This window comes from Somniosus microcephalus, unplaced genomic scaffold, assembly GCF_052327205.1.
Source record: "Somniosus microcephalus isolate GS21.2 unplaced genomic scaffold, FLI_Smic_1.0 unresolved_chr2, whole genome shotgun sequence".
Lineage (NCBI taxonomy): Eukaryota > Metazoa > Chordata > Chondrichthyes > Squaliformes > Somniosidae > Somniosus > Somniosus microcephalus.
The window spans coordinates 20,104,701-20,127,001 of NW_028225180.1; the positions used below are offsets into that span (position 1 = coordinate 20,104,701).

Genomic DNA, 22,301 nt, shown 5'->3' on the forward strand with positions numbered 1-22,301 from the left:
TGTGTGTGAGCCCCGGTGTGAAGGAACGCTCCTTTAATAGTGATTTCAGTGTGTGTGTGAGCTCGGGTGTGAAGGAACGCTCCTTTAATAGTAATTTCAGTGTGTGTGAGCCCGGGTGTGAAGGAACGCTCCTTTAATAGTGATTTCAGTGTGTGTGTGAGCCCGGGTGTGAAGGAACGCTCCGTTAATAGTGATTTCAGTGTGTGTGAGAGCCCGGGTGTGAAGGAACGCTCCTTTAATAGTGATTTCAGTGTGTGTGAGAGCCCGGGTGTGAAGGAACGCTCCGTTAATAGTGATTTCAGTGTGTGTGTGAGCCCGGGTTGGAAGTTACGCTCCTTTAATAGTGATTTCAGTGTGTGTGTGAGCCCGGGTGTGGATGAACGCTCCTTTAATAGTGATTTCAGTGTGTGTGAGCCCGGGTGTGAAGGAAGGCTCCTTTAATAGTGATTTCAGTGTGAGTGAGCCCGGGTGTGAAGGAACGCTCCTTTAATAGTGATTTCAGTGTGTGTGAGCCCGGGTGTGAAGGAACGCTCCTTTAATAGTGATTTCAGTGTGTGTGAGCCCGGGTGTGAAGGAACGCTCCTTTAATAGTGATTTCAGTGTGTGTGAGAGCCCGGGTGTGAAGGAACGCTCCTTTAATAGTGATTTCAGTGTGTGTGAGAGCCCGGGTGTGAAGGAACGCTCCTTTAATAGTGATTTCAGTGTGTGTGAGCCTGGGTGTGAAGGAACGCTCCTTTAAGAGTGATTTCAGTCAGTGTGTGAGCCCGGGTGTGAAGGAACACTCCTTTAATAGTGATTTCAGTGTGTGTGTGAGCCCGGGTGTGAAGGAACCCTCCTTTAATGGTGATTTCAGTGTGTGTGTGAGAGCCCGGGTGTGAAGGAACGCTCCTTTAATAGTGATTTCAGTGTGTGTGAGCCCAGGTGTGAAGGAACGCTCCTTTAATAGTGATTTCAGTGTGTGTGTGAGCCCGGGTGTGAAGGAACGCTCCTTTAATAGTGATTTCAGTGTGTGTGTGAGCCCGGGTGTGAAGGAACGCTCCGTTAATAGTGATTTCAGTGTGTGTGAGAGCCCGGGTGTGAAGGAACGCTCCTTTAATAGTGATTTCAGTGTGTGTGAGAGCCCGGGTGTGAAGGAACGCTCCTTTAATAGTGATTTCAGTGTGTGTGTGAGCCCGGGTGTGAAGGAACGCTCCTTTAAAAGTGATTTCAGTGTGTGTGTGAGCCCGGGTGTGGATGAACGCTCCTTTAATAGTGATTTCAGTGTATGTGAGCCCGGGTGTGAAGGAACGCTCCTTTAATAGTGATTTCAGTGTGTGTGTGAGCCCGGGTGTGAAGGAACGCTCCCTTAATAGTGATTTCAGTGTGTGTGAGCCCGGGTGTGAAGGAACGCTCCTTTAATAGTGATTTCAGTGTGAGGGAGCCCGGGTGTGAAGGAACGCTCCTTTAATCGTGATTTCAGTGTGTGTGTGTGCCCGGGTGTGAAGGAACGATCCTTTAATAGTGATTTTGTGTGTGTGAGCCCGGGTGTGAAGGAACCCTCCTTTAATAGTGATTTCAGGGTGTGTGAGCCCGGGTGAGAAGGCACGCTCCTTTAATAGTGATTTCAGTGTGTGTGTGAGCCCGGGTGTGAAGGAACGCTCCTTTAATAGTGATTTCAGTGTGTGTGTGAGCCCGGGTGTGAAGGAACGCTCCTTTAATAGTGATTTCAGTGTGTGTGAGAGCCCGGGTGTGAAGGAACGCTCCTTTAATAGTGATTTCAGTGTGTGTGTGAGCCCGGGTGTGAAGGAACGCTCCTTTAATAGTGATTTCAGTGTGTGTGTGAGCCCGGGTGTGAAGGAACGCTCCGTTAATAGGGATTTCAGTGTGTGTGAGAGCCCGGGTGTGAAGGAACGCTCCTTTAATAGTGATTTCAGTGTGTCTGTGAGCCCGGGTGTGAAGGAACGCTCCTTTAATAGTGATTTCAATGTGTGTGAGCCCGGGTGTGAAGGAACGCTCCTTTAATAGTAATTTCAGTGTGTGTGAGCCCGGGTGTGAAGGAACGCTCCTTTAATAGTGATTTCAGTGTGTGTGAGCCCGGGTGTGAAGGAACGCTCCTTTAATAGTCATTTCAGTGAGTGTGAGCCCGGGTGTGAAGGAACGCTCCTTTAATAGTGATTTCAGTGTGTGTGAGCCCGGGTGTGAAGGAACGCTCCTTTAATAGTGATTTCAGTGTGTGTGTGAGCCCGGGTGTGAAGGAACGGTCCTTTAATAGTGATTTCAGTGTGTGTGAGCCCGGGTGTGAAGGAACACTCCTTTAATAGTGATTTCAGTGTGTGTGAGCCCGGGTGTGAATGAACGCCCCTTTAATAGTGATTTCAGTGTGTGTGTGACCCCGGGTGTGAAGGAACGCTCCTTTAATAGTGATTTCAGTGTGTGTGTGAGCCCGGGTGTGAAGGAACGCTCCTTTAATAGTGATTTCAGTGTGTGTGTGAGCCCGCGTGTGAAGGAACTCTCCTTTAATAGTGATTTCAGTGTGTGTGAGCCCGGGTGTGAAGGAACGCTCCTTTAATAGTGATTTCAGTGTGTGTGAGCCTGGGTGTGAAGGAACGCTCCTTTAATAGTGATTTCAGTGTGTGTGTGAGCCCGGCTGTGAAGGAACGCTCGTTTAATAGTGATTTCAGTGTGTGTGTGAGCCCGGGTGTGAAGGAACGCTCCGTTAATAGTGATTTCAGTGTGTGTGAGAGCCCGGGTGTGAAGGAACGCTCCTTTAATAGTGATTTCAGTGTGTGTGAGAGCCCGGGTGTGAAGGAACGCTCCGTTAATAGTGATTTCAGTGTGTGTGTGAGCCCGGGTGTGAAGTTACGCTCCTTTAATAGTGATTTCAGTGTGTGTGTGAGCCCGGGTGTGGATGAACGCTCCTTTAATAGTGATTTCAGTGTATGTGAGCCCGGGTGTGAAGGAACGCTCCTTTAATAGTGATATCAGTGTGTGTGTGAGCCCGGGTGTGAAGGAACGCTCCCTTAATAGTGATTTCAGTGTGTGTGAGCCCGGGTGTGAAGGAAGGCTCCTTTAATAGTGATTTCAGTGTGAGTGAGCCCGGGTGTGAAGGAACGCTCCTTTAATCGTGATTTCAGTGTGTGTGTGTGCCCGGGTGTGAAGGAACGCACCGTTAATAGTGGTTTCAGTGTGTGTGTGAGCCCGGGTGTGAAGGAACCCTCCTTTAATAGTGATTTCAGGGTGTGTGAGCCCGGGTGTGAAGGAACGCTCCTTTCATAGTGATTTCAGTGTGTGTGTGAGCCCGGGTGTGAAGGAACGCTCCTTTAATAGTGATTTCAGTGTGTGTGAGCCCGGGTGAGAAGGCACGCTCCTTTAATAGTGATTTCAGTGTGTGTGTGAGCCCGGGTGTGAAGGAACGCTCCTTTAATAGTGATTTCAGTGTGTGTGTGAGCCCGGGTGTGAAGGAACGCTCCTTTAACAGTGATTTCAGTGTGTGTGAGAGCCCGGGTGTGAAGGAACGCTCCTTTAATAGTGATTTCAGTGTGTGTGTGAGCCCGGGTGTGAAGGAACGCTCCTTTAATAGTGATTTCAGTGTGTGTGTGAGCCCGGGTGTGAAGGAACGCTCCGTTAATAGGGATTTCAGTGTGTGTGAGAGCCCGGGTGTGAAGGAACGCTCCTTTAATAGTGATTTCAGTGTGTGTGTGAGCCCGGGTGTGAAGGAACGCTCGTTTAACAGTGATTTCAATGTGTGTGAGCCCGGGTGTGAAGGAACGCTCCTTTAATAGTAATTTCAGTGTGTGTGAGCCCGGGTGTGAAGGAACGCTCCTTTAATAGTGATTTCAGTGTGTGTGAGCCCGGGTGTGAAGGAACGCTCCTTTAATAGTCATTTCAGTGAGTGTGAGCCCGGGTGTGAAGGAACGCTCCTTTAATAGTGATTTCAGTGTGTGTGAGCCCAGGTGTGAAGGAACACTCCTTTAATAGTGATTTCAGTGTGTGTGTGAGCCCGGGTGTGAAGGAACACTCCTTTAATAGTGATTTCAGTGTGTGGGTGAGAGCCCGGGTGTGAAGGAACGCTCCTTTAATAGTGATTTCAGTGTGTGTGAGCCCGAGTGTGAAGGAACGCTCCTTTAATAGTGATTTCAGTGTGTGTGTGAGCCCGGGTGTGAAGGAACGCTCCTTTAATAGTGATTTCAGTGTGTGTGAGCCCGGGTGTGAAGGAACGCTCCTTTAATAGTGATTTCAGTGTGTGTGAGCCCGGGTGTGAAGGAACGCTCCTTTAATAGTGATTTCAGTGTGTGTGAGCCCGGGTGTGAAGGAACGCTCCTTTAATAGTGATTTCAGTGAGTGTGAGCCCGGGTGTGAAGGAACGCTCCTTTAATAGTGATTTCAGTGTGTGTGAGCCTGGGTGTGAAGGAACGCTCCTTTAATAGTGATTTCAGTATGTGTGAGAGCCCGGGTGTTAAGGAACGCTCCTTTAATAGTGATTTCAGTGTGTGTGAGCCCGGGTGTGAAGGAACGCCCCTTTAATAGTGATTTCAGTGTGTGTGAGAGCCCGGGTGTGAAGGAACGCTCCTTTAATAGTGATTTCAGTGTGTGAGAGCCCGGGTGTGAAGGAACGCTCCTTTAATAGTGATTTCAGTGTGTGTGTGAGCCCGGGTGTGAAGGAACGCTCCTTTAACAGTGATTTCAGTGTGTGTGAGCCCGGGTGTGAAGGAACGCTGCTTTAATAGTGATTTCAGTGTGTGTGTGAGCCCGGGTGTGAAGGAACGCTCCTTTAATCGTGATTTCAGTGTGTGTGAGCCCGGGTGTGAAGGAATGCTCCTTTAATAGTGATTTCAGTGTGTGTGTGAGAGCCCGGGTGTGAAGGAACGCTCCTTTAATAGTGATTTCAGTGTGTGTGTGAGCCTGGGTGTGAAGGAACGCTCCTTTAATAGTGATTTCAGTGTGTGTGTGAGCCCGGGTGTGAAGGAACGCTCCTTTAATAGTAATTTCAGTGTGTGTGAGCCCGGGTGTGAAGGAACACTCCTTTAATAGTGATTTCAGTGAGTGTGAGCCTGGGTGTGAAGGAACGCTCCTTTTATAGTGATTTCAGTGTGTGTGAGCCCGGGTGTGAAGGAACGTTCCTTTAATAGTGATTTCAGTGTGTGAGAGCCCGGGTGTGAAGGAACGCTCCTTTAATAGTGATTTCAGTGTGTGTGTGAGCCCGGGTGTGAAGGAACGCTCCTTTAATAGTGATTTCAGTGTGTGTGAGCCCGGGTGTGAAGGAACGCTCCTTTAATAGTGATTTCAGTGTGTGTGAGCCCGGGTGTGAAGGAACGCTCCTTTAATAGTGATTTCAGTGTGTGTGTGAGCCCGGGTGTGAAGGAACGCTCCTTTAATAGTGATTTCAGTGTGTGTGAGCCTGGGTGTGAAGGAACGCTTCTTTAATAGTGATTTCAGTGTGTGTGTGAGCCCGGGTGTGAAGGAATGCTCCTTTAATAGTGATTTCAGTGTGGGTGTGAGCCCGGGTGTGAAGGAACGTTCCTTTAATAGTGATTTCAGTGTGTGAGAGCCCGGGTGTGAAGGAACGCTCCTTTAATAGTGATTTCAGTGTGTGTGTGAGCCTGGGTGTGAAGGAACGCTCCTTTAATAGTGATTTCAGTGTGTGTGAGCCCGGGTGTGAAGGAACGCTCCTTTAATAGTGATTTCAGTGTGTGTGAGCCCGGGTGTGAAGGAACGCTCCTTTAATAGTGATTTCAGTGTGTGTGTGAGCCCGGGTGTGAAGGAACGCTCCTTTAATAGTGATTTCAGTGTGTGTGAGCCTGGGTGTGAAGGAACGCTTCTTTAATAGTGATTTCAGTGTGTGTGTGAGCCCGGGTGTGAAGGAATGCTCCTTTAATAGTGATTTCAGTGTGGGTGTGAGCCCGGGTGTGAAGGAACGCTCCTTTAATAGTGATTTCAGTGTGTGTGAGCCCGGGTGTGAAGGAACGCTCCTTTAATAGTGATTTCAGTGTGTGTGTGAGCCCGGGTGTGAAGGAACGGTCCTTTAATAGTGATTTCAGTGTGTGTGAGCCCGGGTGTGAATGAACGCCCCTTTAATAGTGATTTCAGTGTGTGTGTGACCCCGGGTGTGAAGGAACGCTCCTTTAATAGTGATTTCAGTGTGTGTGTGAGCCCGGGTGTGAAGGAACGCTCCTTTAATAGTGATTTCAGTGTGTGAGAGCCCGGGTGTGAAGGAACGCTCCTTTAATAGTGATTTCAGTGTGTGTGTGAGCCCGCGTGTGAAGGAACGCTCGTTTAATAGTGATTTCAATGTGTGTGAGCCCGGGTGTGAAGGAACGCTCCTTTAATAGTGATTTCAGTGTGTGTGAGCCCGGGTGTGAAGGAACGCTCCTTTAATAGTCATTTCAGTGAGTGTGAGCCCGGGTGTGAAGGAACGCTCCTTTAATAGTGATTTCAGTGTGTGTGTGAGCCCGGGTGTGATGGAACGCTCCTTTAATGTACAGTTAAATGTGAGGAAAGATTACAAGTTGTACTCACACGAGCAGTGATAGACCCCGAACTCTCTCGCTCTCTCTCTCCCTCTCGTTCCTCTTCCCGAGTTTTCAGTCCTGGCACAATCTTCCCGATGACAAACTCCCTTTTTTTTCCGCTCTGCGGGTGTAAACAGACAGCTGGTTTTCATTTTGACGCTGGCAATCCCGGCTGGAATTTTTGCTGGTTATGTCACTGAGTCGAGCGATTCCCATGCTGCAGCTTCCCAACACTGACCCGCCAATGCACAGATCGTTAACCCTTAGATCGCCCAAGACTGTCCATCCCCGTGGGGCCTGTGAACCGTCAGAGAACCAGAGAAATTGCCGGCACGGAAGGAGGCCATTCCGCTCGTCGTGTCTGTGCCGGCTGGAAAAGAGCTCTCCCAGCATAATCCCACTTTCCCGCTCTCGGTCCGTAGCCCTGTAGGTTACGGCACTCCAAGTTTTTTAAATGCGATGAGGGTTTCTGCCTCTACCAGCCGTTCAGGCAGTGAGTTCCAGACCCCCACCACACTCTGGGTGAAGAAAGTTCTCCTCAACTCCCCTCTAATGCTTCTACCCATTACTTTAAACCTATGCCTATGGTTATTGATCTTTCTACTAAGGGACATAGGTCCTTCCTACCACTCTATCCAAGCCCCTCGTAATTTTAGACACCTCAATTAAATCTCCCCTCAGCCTCCTCTGTTCCAAAGAAAACAACCGCAGCCGATCCAATCTTTCCTCATCACTAAAATTCCCCAGTCCTGGCAACATCCTCGTAAATCTCCTCTGTACCCTCTCCAGTGCGATCACATCCTTCCTGTAATGTGGTGACCAGAACTGCACGCAGTACTCTAGCTGTGGCCTAACTAGTGTTTTATACAGTTCAAGCATAGCCCCCCCTGCTCTTGTATTCTACACCTCAACTAATAAAGGAAAGTATCCCGTACGCCATCTGAACCAGGCCCCAACAATCCCAGCCGAGTCCTGAGTTAGCCAGATCTCACACCTAGTGTGGTACTGATTCACACACAGACACACACACAGGAAGATCCTGGCACGCTGGGTCTAAATATCTCCAGCACTGAACACCAATTTCCTTCTTTCCCACTGCGGTCCCCTGTCGATTAAGGACTTTCCTGTTGGAGCCTAATTAACGAACTGGGGACAGCAGAGTCCTGGACGGCCAAAACAGAACTCAACATGACCCTGCTCACACTCCTCGCTCACACTCACCGCTCGCTCTCCCCGCTCACACTCCTCGCTCACACTCACCGCTCGCTCTCCCCGCTCACACTCCTCGCTCACACTTACCGCTCACACTCCTCGCTCTCCCCGCCCGCTTTCCCCGCCCGCTTTCCCCGCCCGCTCTCCCCGCCCGCACGCCCCGCCCGCTCTCCCCGCCCGCTCCCCCGCCCGCTCTCCACGCTCTCCCCGCCCGCTCTCCCCGCCCGCACTCCCCGCCCGCTCTCCCCGCCCGCACTCCCCGCCCGCTCTCCCCGCCCGCTCTCCCCGCTCTCCCCGCCCGCTCTCCCCGCTCGCTCTCCCCGCCCGCTCTCCCTGCTCACACTTCCTGCTCACACCAGGCCCGTGAGTGACCCTTACCCTGAATAAACAGTGACTCTGTACAGTTACACAGTGAGTGACCCTTACCCTGAATAAACAGTGACTCTGTACAGTTACAGTGAGTGACCCTTACCCTGAATAAACAGTGACTCTGTACAGTTACACAGTGAGTGACCCTTACCCTGAATAAACAGTGACTCTGTACAGTTACACAGTGAGTGACACTTACCCAGAATAAACAGTGACTCTATACAGTTACACAGTGAGTGACCCTTACCCTGAATAAACAGTGACTCTGTACAGTTACACAGTGAGTGACCCTTACCCTGAATAAACTGTGACTCTACAGTTACAGTGAGTGACCCTTACCCTGAATAAACAGTGACTCTGTACAGTTACAGTGAGTGACCCTTACCCTGAATAAACAGTGACTCTGTACAGTTACACAGTGAGTGACCCTTACCCTGAATAAACAGTGACTCTGTACAGTTACAGTGAGTGACCCTTACCCTGAATAAACAGTGACTCTGTACAGTTACAGTGAGTGACCCTTACCCTGAATAAACAGTGACTCTGTACAGTTACAGTGAGTGACCCTTACCCTGAATAAACAGTGACTCTGTACAGTTACACAGTGAGTGACCCTTACCCTGAATAAACAGTGACTCTGTACAGTTACACAGTGAGTGACCCTTACCCTGAATAAACAGTGATTCTGTACAGTTACACAGTGAGTGACCCTTACCCTGAATAAACAGTGACTCTGTACAGTTACACAGTGAGTGACCCTTACCCTGAATAAACAGTGACTCTGTACAGTTACACAGTGAGTGACACTTACCCTGAATAAACAGTGACTCTGTACAGTTACACAGTGAGTGACCCTTACCCTGAATAAACAGTGACTCTGTACAGTTACAGTGAGTGACCCTTACCCTGAATAAACAGTGACTCTGTACAGTTACAGTGAGTGACCCTTACCCTGAATAAACAGTGACTCTGTACAGTTACACAGTGAGTGACCCTTACCCTGAATAAACAGTGACTCTGTACAGTTACACAGTGAGTGACCCTTACCCTGAATAAACAGTGACTCTGTATAGTTACACAGTGAGTGACCCTTACCCTGAATAAACAGTGACTCTGTACAGTTACACAGTGAGTGACCCTTACCCTGAATAAACAGTGACTCTGTACAGTTACACAGTGAGTGACCCTTACCCTGAATAAACAGTGACTCTGTACAGTTACACAGTGAGTGACCCTTACCCTGAATAAACAGTGACTCTGTACAGTTACACAGTGAGTGATCCTTACCCTGAATAAACAGTGACTCTGTACAGTTACACAGTGAGTGACCCTTACCCTGAATAAACAGTGACTCTGTACAGTTACACAGTGAGTGACCCTTACCCTGAATAAACAGTGATTCTGTACAGTTACAGTGAGTGACCCTTACCCTGAATAAACAGTGACTCTGTACAGTTACAGTGAGTGACCCTTACCCTGAATAAACAGTGACTCTGTACAGTTACAGTGAGTGACCCTTACCCTGAATAAACAGTGACTCTGTACAGTTACACAGTGAGTGACCCTTACCCTGAATAAACAGTGACTCTGTACAGTTACACAGTGAGTGACCCTTACCCTGAATAAACAGTGATTCTGTACAGTTACAGTGAGTGACCCTTACCCTGAATAAACAGTGACTCTGTACAGTTACAGTGAGTGACCCTTACCCTGAATAAACAGTGACTCTGTACAGTTACAGTGAGTGACCCTTACCCTGAATAAACAGTGACTCTGTACAGTTACAGTGACTGACCCTTACCCTGAATAAACAGTGACTCTGGACAGTTACAGTGAGTAACCCTTACCCTGAATAAACAGTGACTCTGTACAGTTACACAGTGAGTGACCCTTACCCTGAATAAACAGTGACTCTGTACAGTTACACAGTGAGTGACCCTTACCCTGAATAAACAGTGACTCTGTACAGTTACACAGTGAGTGACCCTTACCCTGAATAAACAGTGACTCTGTACAGTTACACAGTGAGTGACCCTTACCCTGAATAAACAGTGACTCTGTACAGTTACAGTGAGTGACCCTTACCCTGAATAAACAGTGACTCTGTACAGTTACACAGTGAGTGACCCTTACCCTGAATAAACAGTGACTCTGTACAGTTACACAGCGAGTGACCCTTACCCTGAATAAACAGTGACTCTGCACAGTTACACAGTGAGTGACCCTTACCCTGAATAAACAGTGACTCTGTACAGTTACACAGTGAGTGACCCTTACCCTGAATAAACAGTGACTCTGTACAGTTACAGAGAGTGACCCTTACCCTGAATAAACAGTGACTCTGTACAGTTACAGTGAGTGACCCTTACCCTGAATAAACAGTGACTCTGTACAGTTACACAGTGAGTGACCCTTACCCTGAATAAACAGTGACTCTGTACAGTTACAGTGAGTGACCCTTACCCTGAATAAACAGTGACTCTGTACAGTTACACAGTGAGTGACCCTTACCCTGAATAAACAGTGACTCTGTACAGTTACAGTGAGTGACCCTTACCCTGAATAAACAGTGACTCTGTACAGTTACACAGTGAGTGACCCTTACCCTGAATAAACAGTGACTCTGTACAGTTACACAGTGAGTGACCCTTACCCTGAATAAACAGTGACTTTGTACAGTTACACAGTGAGTGACCCTTACCCTGAATAAACAGTGACTCTGTACAGTTACACAGTGAGTGACCCTTACCCTGAATAAACAGTGACTCTGTACAGTTACACAGTGAGTGACCCTTACCCTGAATAAACAGTGAATCTGTACAGTTACAGTGAGTGACCCTTACCCTGAATAAACAGTGACTCTGTACAGTTACACAGTGAGTGACCCTTACCCTGAATAAACAGTGACTCTGTACAGTTACACAGTGAGTGACCCTTACCCTGAATAAACAGTGATTCTGTACAGTTACAGTGAGTGACCCTTACCCTGAATAAACAGTGACTCTGTACAGTTACAGTGAGTGACCCTCACCCTGAATAAACAGTGACTCTGTACAGTTACAGTGAGTGACCCTCACCCTGAATAAACAGTGACTCTGTACAGTTACACAGTGAGTGACCCTTACCCTGAATAAACAGTGACTCTGTACAGTTACAGTGAGTGACACTTACCCTGAATAAACAGTGACTCTGTACAGTTACAGTGAGTAACCCTTACCCTGAATAAACAGTGACTCTGTACAGTTACACAGTGAGTGACCCTTACCCTGAATAAACAGTGACTCTGTACAGTTACAGTGAGTGACCCTTACCCTGAATAAACAGTGACTCTGTACAGTTACAGTGAGTGACCCTTACCCTGGATAAACAGTGACTCTGTACAGTTACACAGTGAGTGACCCTTACCCTGAATAAACAGTGACTCTGTACAGTTACACAGTGAGTGACCCTTACCCTGAATAAACAGTGACTCTGTACAGTTACAGTGAGTGACCCTTACCCTGAATAAACAGTGACTCTGTACAGTTACAGTGAGTGACCCTTACCCTGAATAAACAGTGACTCTGTACAGTTACACAGCGAGTGACCCTTACCCTGAATAAACAGTGACTCTGTACAGTTACAGTGAGTGACCCTTACCCTGAATAAACAGTGACTCTGTACAGTTACAGTGAGTGACCCTTACCCTGAATAAACAGTGACTCTGTACAGTTACACAGTGAGTGACCTTACCCTGAATAAACAGTGACTCTGTACAGTTACAGTGAGTGACCCTTACCCTGAATAAACAGTGACTCTGTACAGTTACACAGTGAGTGACCCTTACCCTGAATAAACAGTGACTCTGTACAGTTAGAGGGAGTGACCCTTACCCTGAATAAACAGTGACTCTGTACAGTTACAGTGAGTGACCCTTACCCTGAATAAACAGTGACTCTGTACAGTTACACAGTGAGTGACCCTTACCCTGAATAAACAGTGACTCTGTACAGTTACACAGAGAGTGACCCTTACCCTGAATAAACAGTGACTCTGTACAGTTACACAGTGAGTGACCCTTACCCTGAATAAACAGTGACTCTGTACAGTTACAGTGAGTGACCCTTACCCTGAATAAACAGTGACTCTACAGTTACAGTGAGTGACCCTTACCCTGAATAAACAGTGACTCTGTACAGTTACAGTGAGTGACCCTTACCCTGAATAAACAGTGACTCTGTACAGTTACAGTGAGTGACCCTTACCCTGAATAAACAGTGACTCTGTACAGTTACACAGTGAGTGACCCTTACCCTGAATAAACAGTGACTCTGTACAGTTACAGTGAGTGATCCTCACCCTGAATAAACAGTGACTCTGTTCAGTTACACAGTGAGTGACCCTTACCCTGAATAAACAGTGACTCTGTACAGTTACACAGTGAGTGACCCTTACCCTGAATAAACAGTGATTCTGTACAGTTACAGTGAGTGACCCTTACCCTGAATAAACAGTGACTCTGTACAGTTACAGTGAGTGACCCTCACCCTGAATAAACAGTGACTCTGTACAGTTACAGTGAGTGACCCTCACCCTGAATAAACAGTGACTCTGTACAGTTACACAGTGAGTGACCCTTACCCTGAATAAACAGTGACTCTGTACAGTTACAGTGAGTGACCCTTACCCTGAATAAACAGTGACTCTGTACAGTTACAGTGAGTGACCCTTACCCTGAATAAACAGTGACTCTGTACAGTTACAGTGAGTGACACTTACCCTGAATAAACAGTGACTCTGTACAGTTACAGTGAGTGACACTTACCCTGAATAAACAGTGACTCTGTACAGTTACAGTGAGTAACCCTTACCCTGAATAAACAGTGACTCTGTACAGTTACACAGTGAGTGACCCTTACCCTGAATAAACAGTGACTCTGTACAGTTACAGTGAGTGACCCTTACCCTGAATAAACAGTGACTCTGTACAGTTACAGTGAGTGACCCTTACCCTGGATAAACAGTGACTCTGTACAGTTACACAGTGAGTGACCCTTACCCTGAATAAACAGTGACTCTGTACAGTTACACAGTGAGTGACCCTTACCCTGAATAAACAGTGACTCTGTACAGTTACAGTGAGTGACCCTTACCCTGAATAAACAGTGACTCTGTACAGTTACAGTGAGTGACCCTTACCCTGAATAAACAGTGACTCTGTACAGTTACACAGCGAGTGACCCTTACCCTGAATAAACAGTGACTCTGTACAGTTACAGTGAGTGACCCTTACCCTGAATAAACAGTGACTCTGTACAGTTACAGTGAGTGACCCTTACCCTGAATAAACAGTGACTCTGTACAGTTACACAGTGAGTGACCTTACCCTGAATAAACAGTGACTCTGTACAGTTACAGTGAGTGACCCTTACCCTGAATAAACAGTGACTCTGTACAGTTACACAGTGAGTGACCCTTACCCTGAATAAACAGTGACTCTGTACAGTTAGAGGGAGTGACCCTTACCCTGAATAAACAGTGACTCTGTACAGTTACAGTGAGTGACCCTTACCCTGAATAAACAGTGACTCTGTACAGTTACACAGTGAGTGACCCTTACCCTGAATAAACAGTGACTCTGTACAGTTACACAGAGAGTGACCCTTACCCTGAATAAACAGTGACTCTGTACAGTTACACAGTGAGTGACCCTTACCCTGAATAAACAGTGACTCTGTACAGTTACAGTGAGTGACCCTTACCCTGAATAAACAGTGACTCTACAGTTACAGTGAGTGACCCTTACCCTGAATAAACAGTGACTCTGTACAGTTACAGTGAGTGACCCTTACCCTGAATAAACAGTGACTCTGTACAGTTACAGTGAGTGACCCTTACCCTGAATAAACAGTGACTCTGTACAGTTACACAGTGAGTGACCCTTACCCTGAATAAACAGTGACTCTGTACAGTTACACAGTGAGTGATCCTTACCCTGAATAAACAGTGACTCTGTACAGTTACACAGTGAGTGACCCTTACCCTGAATAAACAGTGACTCTGTACAGTTACACAGTGAGTGACCCTTACCCTGAATAAACAGTGACTCTGTACAGTTACACAGTTAGTGACCCTTACCCTGAATAAACAGTGACTCTGTACAGTTACACAGTGAGTGACCCTTACCCTGAATAAACAGTGACTCTGTACAGTTACACAGTGAGTGACCCTTACCCTGAATAAACAGTGACTCTGTACAGTTACAGTGAGTGACCCTAACCCTGAATAAACAGTGACTCTGTACAGTTACAGTGAGTGACCCTAACCCTGAATAAACAGTGACTCTGTACAGTTACAGTGAGTGACCCTTACCCTGAATAAACAGTGACTCTGTACAGTTACAGTGAGTGACCCTTACCCTGAATAAACAGTGACTCTGTACAGTTACAGTGAGTGACCCTTACCCTGAATAAACAGTGACTCTGTACAGTTACACAGTGAGTGACCCTTACCCTGAATAAACAGTGACTCTGTACAGTTACAGTGAGTGACCCTTACCCTGAATAAACAGTGACTCTGTACAGTTACAGTGAGTGACCCTTACCCTGAATAAACAGTGACTCTGTACAGTTACACAGTGAGTGACCCTTACCCTGAATAAACAGTGACTCTGTACAGTTACACAGTGAGTGACCCTTACCCTGAATAAACAGTGACTCTGTACAGTTACACAGTGAGTGACCCTAACCCTGAATAAACAGTGACTCTGTCCAGTTACACAGTGAGTGACCCTTACCCTGAATAAACAGCGACTCTGTACAGTTACAGTGAGTGACCCTTACCCTGAATAAACAGTGACTCTGTACAGTTACAGTGAGTGACCCTTACCCTGAATAAACAGTGACTCTGTACAGTTACACAGTGAGTGACCCTTACCCTGAATAAACAGTGACTCTGTACAGTTACACAGTTAGTGACCCTTACCCTGAATAAACAGTGACTCTGTACAGTTACACAGTGAGTGACCCTTACCCTGAATAAACAGTGACTCTGTACAGTTACACAGTGAGTGACCCTTACCCTGAATAAACAGTGACTCTGTACAGTTACAGTGAGTGACCCTAACCCTGAATAAACAGTGACTCTGTACAGTTACAGTGAGTGACCCTAACCCTGAATAAACAGTGACTCTGTACAGTTACAGTGAGTGACCCTTACCCTGAGTAAACAGTGACTCTGTACAGTTACAGTGAGTGACCCTTACCCTGAATAAACAGTGACTCTGTACAGTTAGACAGTGAGTGACTCTTACCCTGAATAAACAGTGACTCTGTACAGTTACACAGTGAGTGACCCTTACCCTGAATAAACAGTGACTCTGTACAGTTACAGTGAGTGACCCTTACCCTGAATAAACAGTGACTCTGTACAGTTACAGTGAGTGACCCTTACCCTGAATAAACAGTGACTCTGTACAGTTACACAGTGAGTGACCCTTACCCTGAATAAACAGTGACTCTGTACAGTTACACAGTGAGTGACCCTTACCCTGAATAAACAGTGACTCTGTACAGTTACACAGTGAGTGACCCTTACCCTGAATAAACAGTGACTCTGTCCAGTTACACAGTGAGTGACCCTTACCCTGAATAAACAGCGACTCTGTACAGTTACAGTGAGTGACCCTTACCCTGAATAAACAGTGACTCTGTACAGTTACAGTGAGTGACCCTTACCCTGAATAAACAGTGACTCTGTACAGTTACACAGTGAGTGACCCTTACCCTGAATAAACAGTGACTCTGTACAGTTACACAGTGAGTGACCCTTACCCTGAATAAACAGTGACTCTGTACAGTTACACAGCGAATGACCCTTACCCTGAATAAACAGTGACTCTGTACAGTTACACAGTGAGTGACCCTTACCCTGAATAAACAGTGACTCTGTACAGTTACACAGTGAGTGACCCTTACCCTGAATAAACAGTGACTCTGTACAGTTACACAGTGAGTGACCCTTACCCTGAATAAACAGTGACTCTGTACAGTTACAGTGAGTGATCCTCACCCTGAATAAACAGTGACTCTGTACAGTTACACAGTGAGTGACCCTTACCCTGAATAAACAGTGACTCTGTACAGTTACAGTGAGTGACCCTTACCCTGAATAAACAGTGACTCTGTACAGTTACAGTGAGTGACCCTTACCCTGAATAAACAGTGACTCTGTACAGTTACAGTGAGTGACCCTTACCCTGAATAAACAGTGACTCTGTACAGTTACACAGTGAGTGACCCTTACCCTGAATAAACAGTGACTCTGTACAGTTACAGTGAGTGACCCTTACCCTGAATAAACAGTGACTCTGTACAGTTACACAGTGAGTGACCCTTACTCTGAATAAACAGTGACTCTGTACAGTTACAGTGAGTGACCCTTACCCTGAATAAACAGTGACTCTGTACAGTTACACAGTGAGTGACCCTTACCCTGAATAAACAGTGACTCTGTACAGTTACAGTGAGTGACCCTTACCCTGAATAAACAGTGACTCTGTACAGTTACAGTGAGTGACCCTTACCCTGAATAAACAGTGACTCTGTACAGTTACACAGTGAGTGACCCTTACCCTGAATAAACAGTGACTCTGTACAGTTACAGTGAGTGACCCTTACCCTGAATAAACAGTGACTCTGTACAGTTACACAGTGAGTGACCCTTACCCTGAATAAAGTGACTCTGTACAGTTACACAGTGAGTGACCCTTACCCTGAATAAACAGTGACTCTGTACAGTTACAGTGAGTGACCCTTACCCTGAATAAACAGTGACTCTGTACAGTTACACAGTGAGTGACCCTTACCCTGAATAAACAGTGACACTGTACAGTTACACAGTGAGTGACCCTTACCCTGAATAAACAGTGACTCTGTACAGTTACACAGTGAGTGACCCTTACCCTGAATAAACAGTGACTCTGTACAGTTACAGTGAGTGACCCTTACCCTGAATAAACAGTGACTCTGTACAGTTACACAGCGAGTGACCCTTACCCTGAATAAACAGTGACTCTGTACAGTTACAGTGAGTGACCCTTACCCTGAATAAACAGCGACTCTGTACAGTTACACAGTGAGTGACCCTTACCCTGAATAAACAGTGACTCTGTACAGTTACACAGTGAGTGACCCTTACCCTGAATAAACAGTGACTCTGTACAGTTACAGTGAGTGACCCTTACCCTGAATAAACAGTGACTCTGTACAGTTACACAGTGAGTGACCCTTACCCTGAATAAACAGTGACTCTGTACAGTTACAGTGAGTGACCCTTACCCTGAATAAACAGTGACTCTGTACAGTTACAGTGAGTGACCCTTACCCCGAATAAACAGTGACTCTGTACAGTTACACAGTGAGTGACCCTTACCCTGAACAGTGACTCTGTACAGTTACAGTGAGTGACCCTTACCCTGAATAAACAGTGACTCTGTACAGTTACAGTGAGTGACCCTTACCCTGAATAAACTGTGACTCTGTACAGTTACAGTGAGTGACCCTTACCCTGAATAAACAGTGACTCTGTACAGTTACAGTGAGTGACCCTTACCCCGAATAAACAGTGACTCTGTACAGTTACAGTGAGTGACCCTTACCCTGAATAAACAGTGACTCTGTACAGTTACACAGTGAGTGACCCTTACCCTGAATAAACAGTGACTCTGTACAGTTACACAGTGAGTGACCCTTACCTTGAATAAACAGTGACTCTGTACAGTTACAGTGAGTGACCCTTACCCCGAATAAACAGTGACTCTGTACAGTTACACAGTGAGTGACCCTTACCCTGAATAAACAGTGACTCTGTACAGTTACAGTGAGTGACCCTTACCCTGAATAAACAGTGACTCTGTACAGTTACACAGTGAGTGACCCTTACCCTGAATAAACAGTGACTCTGTACAGTTACACAGTGAGTGACCCTTACCCTGAATAAACAGTGACTCTGTACAGTTACACAGTGAGTGACCCTTACCCTGAATAAACAGTGACTCTGTACAGTTACAGTGAGTGACCCTTACCCTGAATAAACAGTGACTCTGTACAGTTACAGTGAGTGACCCTTACCCTGAATAAAGAGTGACTCTGTACAGTTACACAGCGAGTGACCCTTGCCCTGAATAAACAGTGACTCTGTACAGTTACACAGTGAGTGACCCTTACCCTGAATAAACAGTGACTCTGTACAGTTACAGTGAGTGACCCTTACCCTGAATAAACAGTGACTCTGTACAGTTACAGTGAGTGACCCTTACCCTGAATAAACAGTGACTCTGTACAGTTACACAGTGAGTGACCCTTACCCTGAATAAACAGTGACTCTGTACAGTTACACAGTGAGTGACCCTTACCCTGAATAAACAGTGACTCTGTACAGTTACAGTGAGTGACCCTTACCCTGAATAAACAGTGACTCTGTACAGTTACACAGTGAGTGACCCTTACCCTGAATAAACAGTGACTCTGTACAGTTACACAGTGAGTGACCCTTACCCTGAATAAACAGTGACTCTGTACAGTTACATAGTGAGTGACCCTTACCCTGAATAAACAGTGACTCTGTACAGTTGCAGTGAGTGGCCCTTACCCTGAATAAACAGTGACTCTGTACAGTTACATAGTGAGTGACCCTTACCCTGAATAAACAGTGACTCTGTACAGTTACAGTGAGTGACCCTTACCCTGAATAAACAGTGACTCTGTACAGTTACACAGTGAGTGACCCTTACCCTGAATAAACAGTGACTCTGTACAGTTACAGTGAGTGACCCTTACCCTGAATAAACAGTGACTCTGTACAGTTACAGTGAGTGACCCTTACCCTGAATAAACAGTGACTCTGTACAGTTACACAGTGAGTGGCCCTTACCCTGAATAAACAGTGACTCTGTACAGTTACATAGTGAGTGACCCTTACCCTGAATAAACAGTGACTCTGTACAGTTACACAGTGAGTGACCCTGACCCTGAATAAACAGTGACTCTGTACAGTTACAGTGAGTGACCCTTACCCTGAATAAACAGTGACTCTGTACAGTTACAGTGAGTGACCCTTACCCTGAATAAACAGTGACTCTGTACAGTTACGCAGTGAGTGACCCTTACCCTGAATAAACAGTGACTCTGTACAGTTACACAGTGAGTGACCCTTACCCTGAATAAACAATGACTCTGTACAGTTACACAGTGAGTGACCCTTACCCTGAATAAACAGTGACTCTGTACAGTTACACAGTGAGTGACCCTTACCCTGAATAAACAGTGACTCTGTACAGTTACAGTGAGTGACCCTTACCCTGAATAAACAGTGACTCTGTACAGTTACAGTGAGTGACCCTTACCCCGAATAAACAGTGACTCTGTACAGTTACACAGTGAGTGACCCTTACCCTGAACAGTGACTCTGTACAGTTACAGTGAGTGACCCTTACCCTGAATAAACAGTGACTCTGTACAGTTACAGTGAGTGACCCTTACCCTGAATAAACTGTGACTCTGTACAGTTACAGTGAGTGACCCTTACCCTGAATAAACAGTGACTCTGTACAGTTACAGTGAGTGACCCTTACCCCGAATAAACAGTGACTCTGTACAGTTACAGTGAGTGACCCTTACCCTGAATAAACAGTGACTCTGTACAGTTACACAGTGAGTGACCCTTACCCTGAATAAACAGTGACTCTGTACAGTTACACAGTGAGTGACCCTTACCCCGAATAAACAGTGACTCTGTACAGTTACACAGTGAGTGACCCTTACCCTGAATAAAGAGTGACTCTGTACAGTTACAGTGAGTGACCCTTACCCTGAATAAACAGTGACTCTGTACAGTTACAGTGAGTGACCCTTACCCTGAATAAACAGTGACTCTGTACAGTTACAGTGAGTGACCCTTACCCTGAATAAACAGTGACTCTGTACAGTTACACTGTGAGTGACCCTTACCCTGAATAAACAGTGACTCTGTACAGTTACAGTGAGTGACCCTTACCCTGAATAAACAGTGACTCTGTACAGTTACACAGTGAGTGACCCTTACCCTGAATAAACAGTGACTCTGTACAGTTACACAGTGAGTGACCCTTACCCTGAATAAACAGTGACTCTGTACAGTTACACAGTGAGTGACCCTCACCCTGAATAAACAGTGACTCTGTACAGTTACACAGTGAGTGACCCTTACCCTGAATAAACAGTGACTCTGTACAGTTACAGTGAGTGACCCTTACCCTGAATAAAGAGTGACTCTGTACAGTTACAGTGAGTGACCCTTACCCTGAATAAACAGTGACTCTGTACAGTTACACTGTGAGTGACCCTTACCCTGAATAAACAGTGACTCTGTACAGTTACAGTGAGTGACCCTTACCCTGAATAAACAGTGACTCTCTACAGTTACACTGTGAGTGACCCTTACCCTGAATAAACAGTGACTCTGTACAGTTACAGTGAGTGACCCTTACCCTGAATAAACAGTGACTCTGTACAGTTACACAGTGAGTGACCCTTACCCTGAATAAACAGTGACTCTGTACAGTTACACAGTGAGTGACCCTTACCCTGAATAAACAGTGACTCTGTACAGTTACACAGTGAGTGACCCTTACCCTGAACAAACAGTGACTCTGTACAGTTACACAGTGAGTGACCCTCACCCTGAATAAACAGTGACTCTGTACAGTTACACAGTGAGTGACCCTTACCCTGAATAAACAGTGACTCTGTACAGTTACAGTGAGTGACCCTTACCCTGAATAAAGAGTGACTCTGTACAGTTACACAGCGAGTGACCCTTGCCCTGAATAAACAGTGACTCTGTACAGTTACACAGTGAGTGACCCTTACCCTGAATAAACAGTGACTCTGTACAGTTACAGTGAGTGACCCTTACCCTGAATAAACAGCGACTCTGTACAGTTACAGTGAGTGACCCTTACCCTGAATAAACAGTGACTCTGTACAGTTACACAGTGAGTGACCCTTACCCTGAATAAACAGTGACTCTGTACAGTTACACAGTGAGTGACCCTTACCCTGAATAAACAGTGACTCTGTACAGTTACAGTGAGTGACCCTTACCCTGAATAAACAGTGACTCTGTACAGTTACACAGTGAGTGACCCTTACCCTGAATAAACAGTGACTCTGTACAGTTACACAGTGAGTGACCCTTACCCTGAATAAACAGTGACTCTGTACAGTTACATAGTGAGTGACCCTTACCCTGAATAAACAGTGACTCTGTACAGTTACAGTGAGTGGCCCTTACCCTGAATAAACAGTGACTCTGTACAGTTACATAGTGAGTGACCCTTACCCTGAATAAACAGTGACTCTGTACAGTTACAGTGAGTGGCCCTTACCCTGAATAAACAGTGACTCTGTACAGTTACATAGTGAGTGACCCTTACCCTGAATAAACAGTGACTCTGTACAGTTACACAGTGAGTGGCCCTTACCCTGAATAAACAGTGACTCTGTACAGTTACATAGTGAGTGACCCTTACCCTGAATAAACAGTGACTCTGTACAGTTACACAGTGAGTGACCCTGACCCTGAATAAACAGTGACTCTGTACAGTTACAGTGAGTGACCCTTACCCTGAATAAACAGTGACTCTGTACAGTTACAGTGAGTGACCCTTACCCTGAATAAACAGTGACTCTGTACAGTTACGCAGTGAGTGACCCTTACCCTGAATAAACAGTGACTCTGTACAGTTACACAGTGAGTGACCCTTACCCTGAATAAACAATGACTCTGTACAGTTACACAGTGAGTGACCCTTACCTTGAATAAACAGTGACTCTGTACAGTTAAACAGTGAGTAACTGTTAGAGTGAGTGAGAGTGTGTGAGAGGGTGAAAGTGAGAATGTGCGTGACAGAGAACACGAGAGCGAGCGAGGGAGAGGAAGGGAGCTTGAGACAGAGGGAGAGACAGAGACAGAGAGAGAGAGAGAGAGGCTCGGAGTGTGAGAGAGAGAACGGGAGTGACGCTGAGACGTGTGTGGGCCTGGTTTGGGAGGAGTACAGGGAACTGTTTACACAGGCACACAGCCAAATCTCCGAGCCACCTCTCGTTCACTGACTGGCTCTGTCGGAAATGCTCTAATGTTTACAGCTCACACTGTGTACTTTGTTTCATTACAAGATAAATCTTCTCAAGGTGCTCAGCACCACTGTCAGGG

General features: G+C 46.2%; 1 protein-coding gene across 1 annotated transcript in view; it reads right to left on the reverse strand.

The window, feature by feature from the left end:
- The window catches only part of LOC147092241 (uncharacterized), a gene marked incomplete at its 3' end in the record, with an annotated part of 103,554 nt that extends 81,484 nt beyond the window's left edge, over positions 1–22,070 (reverse strand). The window contains exons 1-2 of the mRNA XM_085975579.1: positions 21,903–22,070; positions 6,496–6,609 (exon numbers count right to left, since the gene is read on the reverse strand). The remainder of the gene's footprint in view (positions 1–6,495; positions 6,610–21,902) is intronic.
- Between the last annotated feature and the right edge of the window lie 231 nt (positions 22,071–22,301).